The following is a 7,992-nucleotide window of genomic DNA, read 5'->3' on the forward strand; positions in this document are numbered from 1 at the left end:
CTCTCAGGGGGTTGCAAGCCAGCAGGGGGTGGATCCAGAGCTGATGAAGGGCAGAACCAGAGTCAAAACTGTTTTGGGTCAACTTCTCAAGAATAAAATCTGTCCTGCTTCAGTTTTCACCATGGTTACTTCAGAGTAGAATTCCTAATTCTATGTAAGTCTACTAAGAAGTAAGCCCACTGGGCTTAATGGGGTTGCTCTCACAAAAGTATATAGAGCATTTATAAAGACACAGTAGATCAATCAAACTACAGCTCAAGAAGAAAGTCAAGCAGGCAGGCTGGCAGGAGCGTTTTTTGTATACATTCGCAAATGAACTAAGCAGGATGGGGCCTAGTCTCCCCAAAACAGCTGGGTATGATTCTTTGGTGGCTAGTCTGCATCAGGTGACAAAACCAGTGTACAAGCTGGCTTACTTTCCCTGAGACACACAGTTTATGATGGGGGTGTCTAAAGATAGGTGCATCTTTGTACGTCAACCCTGAACCCTGGAAAAGTGCAGTTTCCAAGTCAGCAATATGGGTTCCTTTAAACCTTCCCGATACAGTTAAAAAAGTAGGAATGTTTTAATTCAAGTTCCTAACTGACCCACCAGAAAAAAAAAGAATAAATGCAGAGAGGAGGCAAGGGAACAGCCTGTAAGAGGGAAGGGAAGGGATCTAGCTAGAGCAGAAGCAGTTTGTCCATGAGAAGAGTTTGGAACAGGCTGGGCTGAGAAGACAGAACAGACTGAACTAGCCCCTTGCAAAAGTTATCTTAAATGGCAGTCATATGCAGGCTTCACAGAAAAGAAGGTTCAAACAAGTTGTGGCATTCCATGTTACATGAATATGTTTAAAATATGTATATAAATAGCAGTTGGTGGAGGGGCTGATCAGGATCATGACTGTAGTGCTCAGGGAAGGAGTTTAACCTGCTTTTAGTGAGATTCCAGCCAGAAATACCATTAACATTTCATCCTCTGTCTTTATGGGTAGACAGTGCCTCATTCCAGATGTACTGAGAGCTGCCGCGCTGGGTACATCAAGGTCATCCAGGAAGGAGAGCCACTTTGCTGCTACGATTGCGCTCCCTGCATGGAAGGGACAATCTCCACCATGGAAGGCAAGTAATTTCAGAGTGGACCAGGGCTGATCTGATGGATAGTGATTCTCCTACAGCTCACAAGGCATCAACCCAGCCCTCCCCCACCCCCCAGCCTGGAAATCCTCTTGAAGTGATGGTTTCATGCAGGGGATCCCATAGTTCAGTCGGTGTCAAGTATGACTGTTGAATTTCTGCCCCTTAAACATTTCATCCCATTTTTAATCTGTATCCCAGTTTTCATATTACTGTATTCAAGACAACCTGCAACTCATAGAAATGACAAAATATACAATAAAATCATATTGCCGCCCTGTAACAATTCAAAATATTGCTAAAAATCAAATGAACAAAATCCAGATATAGTACTACAAGATACCAACAAAATATCAACATATGATAAAAGGAGGTCAACCCAATAACAAGTGAAATGCCACTGGGATGGTGTAGTGGATAGAGCATTGGATTAGGAATTGGGAGACCAGGATTCAGATCCTCACCCACACATCACCTCCCCATTGCCAGGACCACCTACATCTGTTTTCAAATGGACACACTGCAGGATAGTACAGTAGTGATCAGAAATGAGCTTTTATTTTGTTTTCAGAATGAGACACATTTCTCAAGAAGCACTTTTCACAGGTAAAAAAATATGCAATAGATGTAGATTGTGTGTAGACTGCATAGAAAAAAACCCAAGCACTCAGTCTCCATTTATTCCAAATACACACAACATTGTGTGATGCCTCTGCCATAGTCCTCCAGCCTAACATTCTGATATCGGCAAGGCCAGCACCCTTGCCAGTGAATGCACAACGTTGAGGGTTCTTGCTTTCTCCCTTCCTTCATGCCTACTTGGAGTCCTTGTATGTTGAATTTTAGTTCACCTGAGCTCACAGCTTATCAACAGCAGTTGTCAAATGCACGCGCAGGGTAGAGGACACCCCACTCAAGGATTCTTGAGTCTTGGGAGGTACCAGAAATTTTCTATTTGGGAGTCAGATTTCAGACAGCAGACTAATATTTATAATATACTATATATTCATATCTTGCACACTACAACAAATCAAATGCATTCTAGGTGGCCTTAGACACCATTGTGGAAACAAAAAAATACAAATACATATCAGCATGAAAGAAGTTGCTGGATATCCATTTAACATCAAAGTGAAAGATTCTGAAGGCACATCTTATAATACGTTCCAATAGATGGACTGAGCAAAACTCTTAAGTCATATCATAGAGCCAAAGCTTTTTTTGTCTTTGTCCATCACCAAAGCCACTCCCATCCTGAGATCGCAGTGCCATCAGCTCCATAGACTGGGAGTCAACATGCGTTTGAGTTGGCATTGCAGATCTTCATGCCATTAATTTCATCTTCCTACAGGCTCCCCGACACAAGACCTGAGCCTCTGGCCCAGTCAATTTCCAAATGAAGACAGGGAATTCAGCCTCCTGGTGTTTCCACTTCTGCTGGAGAAGGGCTGTAGTTCAGGTGGTACAGCATCTGATCTACATGCAGAAGGCCCCTGCTTTTATTCACAGCGTGTTGAGGTAGGGCTGGAAATGTCCCCTGCCTGAAATCCCGGAGAGCTGCTACCTATGTTCCTGTAGCTTCCCCCACATCAGCCTCTGCGCTAAGTAGCTCTCCAATTAATAAATGCGTGCAGAGTGGGAGGGGCAACAGTCAAAGGAAACTTCTTCTCTCCTGGACCCTCACTGCACAATGGTGGCTCTTCTCCAGTCTTTGCCTGAGCCATGTAAATGCTCACTAAATAATGTGTGTTTTGTGGAATTTAATAGAACACAGATAATTGTGGATATAGGATTGATGATGAAGCTGCTCTTCTTTTCAGATGCAGACCACTGCATCAAATGTCCAGAAGACAAGCAATCAAATAAGGACCGAGATCAATGTGTCCCCAAGACTATCACCTTCCTTTCTTATGAAGACATTTGGGGGATCACCTTGGCTTCCATTTCCCTATTTTTCTCCTTAACGACAGGCTTTGCATTTCGAATCTTCATTAAATTCCTAGAAACTCCAATAGTCAAAGCCAACAACCGGGACCTCTCCTACATCCTCCTCGTCTCCCTCCTGCTTTCCTTTTTGTCCTCCTTCCTGTTCGTCGGCCAGCCAAGGAAGGCAACCTGTCTTCTCCGACAAACGGCCTTCAGCATCAACTTCTCAGTTGCTATCTCTTCTTTGTTGGCAAAAACCGTCACTGTGGTGCTGGCCTTCCTAGCCACAAAGCCAGGGAACAGGGTGAAGAGATGGTTGGGGAAGAGTCTGGCCAACTCCATTGTCATTTCCTGTTCCAGTGTCCAAGCTGTCATCTGCACCATCTGGCTGGGGCTCTATCCCCCATTCCCATATTCTGACATGAACTCCCAGCCTGGAGAGATCATCCTGCAATGCAATGAAGGGTCTGTTGCCATGTTTTATGTTGCCTTTGCCTACATGGGCTTCCTGGTTGCCATCTGCTTCACTGTGGCTTTCCTAGCCAGGAAGCTGCCTGGGGCCTTCAATGAAGCCAAGCTGATCACCTTCAGCATGCTGGTCTTCTGCAGTGTTTGGGTGTCCTTTGTGCCCACCTACCTGAGCACAAAGAGGAAATACATGGTAGCCGTGCAGGTCTTCTCTATCTTGGCCTCCAGTGCTGGCCTTCTGGGCTGCATCTTCATGCCCAAGTGCTACATTATTGTACTCAGGCCTGATCTGAATACAAAGGAGCACCTGACCACAAAAACTAAAGATGGTATCTGATTCTGAGTACATTCTTTTCCATCTTTGGAATCTGCATCTAGATTGGCAGAAATGAATAGAAGCTATTTGTCCCAGGAGTAGCTATTACGAGTTGCTATTTTAACAAATCTTGCTTCCCTTTACAGATATCCCAAAAGCAACAGGTCATGCCCAATGAATGGGAATGCATACTGATCCTGGGATGATCACAGGTCCTTTTGATGTTTTGCAAGTATCACTTTATCAGAACCTGATTCTAAATAAATTTCTCTTAATATGCTGGAGTGACCTTAGTTGACTTTATCTGGTGTCATATAGACAAATATGTACCCTCATTTCCAACAACAACAAAATGCAATTACTGTTGGAAGTTTTACTTCAATCGATGCATTGTTCCACTGAGTGCTCTGAATCTATTGATCATTGGAGCAATAGATATAGTTAGTCAGTTGAAAGGGCCCCTGCTTGAATTCTCTCCTTGTTACTTTCCTCAAGTTTAAGCATTGCTCTGATTCTGATGTCAACAAACATATAGAGGTGATTCAGATGACATAGCTGGACTTTCAAAAGCATTTGACAAGGTACCTCACCAAAGTTTTAGTGAGTAAGCTTAGCAGTCATGGAATAAGAGGAAAGGTCCTCTTGTGTTCAGAAATTGGTTAAGTACTAGAAGCATACAGTAGGAATAAATGGATAGTTCTCCCAATGGAGGGATGTAGAAAGTGGAGTCCCCCAAGGATTGGCATTGGGACCTGTGCTTTTTAACTTGTTCATAAGTGATCTGGAGTTAGGGGTGAACAGTGAGGGTGCCAGGTTTGCTGATGATACTAAATTGTTCAGGGTTTTAAAAACAGAAATGGATTGCTCCAAAAGAACCTCTCCGAATTGAGTGAATGGGAATTAAAATGGCAAATGAAATTCAATGTAAACAAGTGTAAAGTTATGCATATTGGAGCAAAACAACAACTTAATTCCATATATACACTGATAGGGTCTGAACTGGTGTTGACTGACCAGGAAGGGTTACAGTGGATAGGTCGAGGAAGATGTCAACCAGTGTGCAGCAGCTGTGAAAAAGGCAAATTCCATGCTAGGGATCATTAGGAAGGGCATTGGAAATAACACTGCCACTATCACCATGTAGAGAATAACATTCCTCACAGACCCTTAGCAGCAGCAGCAGGAGGTATACAGTTATGCCACTGGATAAATCTATGGTCCAGCAGCTTTTGGAATCCTGCCTGATCCATCAGGCTCTTATGTGCTTATGCATCCTGGTTGCTACATAAGAAGGAAGGGCAATCTATGGGGATTCCAAGGACTACTAGAAAATAAGACAGAAGAAGGAAACCTTCACTAAAGAAGAGGGGTGAACTGAAGCTCTTCAGGCCCCCACAGATTCCCACTATCTGCTGTCCAAACAACACACTTATCAGTCACACTCTACTTCACTCATTGACTAAAAAACCTAATAGGCAGGAACAGCCAGGCTGGATCATTTCACAGAAGTTGCTTACAAGGATCCCTGCACATTTTGCGTCATTGCTTTCTTTGTAGGAAGGCTAGAGACTTACTTTTTTAAAAAAAGTAATGGTCACAGAGTCACATATTAATTCTACTTATATGTGGAATATAATTCCACATATGTGGAATCACAGAGTCTGAGACCCCTTTATGAGAGTGCCAGTGTAGGCCCTCGAGGGTGCTGGGTTAGCAGTCCTCACCTTACAACATATACACAAAAGCTGCTGAAGTAATGAGGATCTGCTATTTTTCCTCATGCTTAGATCTGTGCTAATATTGGTGTCATCCAGAGACTGAAGATTAAGAAAGCAGGAATTTGACACATTTTCACTGAATGGAGCATAACATTACGATACACATTTTATTGCTGGGCAGGAGGATTTGTGGTGTTCTGGTATCTCCTATCCTTTCAGATTGCAATTCATGAGATCAATCAGGATTTCAGGATTTTGCACAACATCACTCTCAGTTATCTTTCCAGTGAGGATCCAGTGAAGACTTCCTTTGATGTACCTTGATTTGAACCCAGTCACCTAGCTGGATCAGATGATGCTGGTCCTCTGGTTCCTTGGGTAGGACTGCCTGTATCTGTAATGAAAGGCCTTCATTCATGAAAACCTCATGACTATTTCATCATTTAAATGGAGATCACAATGGGCAGGATTTACAGGAAGTGAAACTGGGGTTCACATCAAGCGACCCATGAAGATTTCATGAAGTGACAGTCCAGATTTTTTTTTTCCTTTCAGCTGTTGCTCTGGTGCTCATAAGGGAAAGGAAATACCAAATTGAAGAATGAATTCCTTCAGCAGTCTTTTGGTAACTGTGATGGTGTTTGTCATGGCCCCGTCAGAGGACTCATCAGACGAGGATGACTTGGGAGTAACAGCAGCAGACCCAGAAGCAGCAGACCCAGAAGGAGAAATGGAGGAAACTACTGAGAACCCAGCTCCTTCTCCCCTTCAGCTGCAGAGCCCCCCAGACACAGCTGAAGCCCTTCAGCCAGACGCAGGCAGTGAACAGGATACTCCCCCCTCACCTGCAGAACGTAGACAACAGAAGGTCAGACAGAAGAGGGGCAGGCCTGTCCACTTAAGGCCAAAACGCTGATGGCTCACACCTGCTGACAAACCTGCTCCTTAAAAGACAAACCTTGGCTTCAGCTTGTTGCTGACTGTAACGTCAGGCATGGCTTCATGTGTTTCCAGATACCCTGAACCTTATCTTGGACTGACCTCTTGGCAACTGAACCCGGACATCTATTGACCTTGCTTCTGGACTTCTGGCTTGGCACGTAAGCTTGGAAAGGACCTTGCCCTTATCATGCTTCATCCTCGTTAGCCTGGCAGATTTACGACCAGACTGCCAGCTAAGGACTTTCCCGCCCTGGTAAATACCCAGGAATTTCCAGCCCCCGGCTGCACTGCTGTCTCAGTGCAGAGCTGACAGTGTTGGCCTTTGTGCGAGGATAGGCCTCAAACCTTCTAGAATACATACACACAATGACAAGAACAAATTTATAAGAACAACATTTTTGCATTTAATAACATAAACCTGAACATTTACAAAAGGTCCCCATGGTGGGGGATGGGCTGTCCTCTTGTCCTTACAGCTTTACCCGCATTGTGGGCTTGGCAAACAGGGGCAGAGCTTGGAAAAGTTACTTTTTTGAACTACAGCTCCCATCAGCCCCAGCCAGCATGGCCACTGGATTGGGCTGATGGGAGTTGTAGTTCCAAAAAGTAACTTTTCCAAGCTCTGGGTGCGGCAATATTGCTGGGCCACAGTTGGAAAATTTGGAGCATGCCAATCTTGCTGTACCGCTTGTGTCATCTGCCCCTTGCTAGAATGGGCCACTGTGTGGTATACCCCAGCAAGAAAGGGAAGAAGGACCATGGGTGCCACCAAACACCAAACGCAGACCATGGGTGTCTGGGTAGTGCCACAAATGGTCTGGGTGCAAGAGACACCCTGCCTGTCTCCATTTGTCTTTTTCAGAATCTGGGGCCTGATCATGAATGAGAGTAACATCTTCCATGGTAGCTACGGGAGAATGGGCCATGGTGGAGACATAACCTGGGAAGTGTAGTTTGTGAAGGGTGCTGAGAGTTGTTAGGAGACTCTGATTCCCCTGACAGAGCTCCAGTGGCCAGAGTGGTTTAACAGTCAGGCCCTCTTCTGGGGATTGTAGCTTTGCAAGGGGAATAGTGTGTCTCTAACAACTCTTAGCATCCTTCACAAACTACAATTCCCAGGATTCTTTGGGAGAAGCCATGACTGTCTAAAGTGGACTCTTCCTCCCCCACAGTCAGTTTCACCTATCCTAAGCATGATTACATGGGAATAAATCCCATTGAAGTCAATAAGCAGGCAAATGATCAGAGCTGCCTTCCCCTCCCCTCTCCTTCCCTCTTTCTCCTTCCCCTCCCCTTTCCCCTCCCCTCCCCTCCTCCCTTCTTCCTCCCCTCCCAACTCCAGCCCTCCCTCCTTCTCCTCCTCCTGCCGCATGGTCAGTTTCACCCATGCTAATAGGGTTGCCAGATCTCCGGTTTTCTGCCGGAGTCTCCGGCAAAAGGGTTCCGTCTCCAGTCTCCAGCAATAGTTTTATTAAACAGGTGGATCTCCGGCTTTTAATTGGC

This window comes from Rhineura floridana, chromosome 3 (genome assembly GCF_030035675.1).
Source record: "Rhineura floridana isolate rRhiFlo1 chromosome 3, rRhiFlo1.hap2, whole genome shotgun sequence".
Lineage (NCBI taxonomy): Eukaryota > Metazoa > Chordata > Lepidosauria > Squamata > Rhineuridae > Rhineura > Rhineura floridana.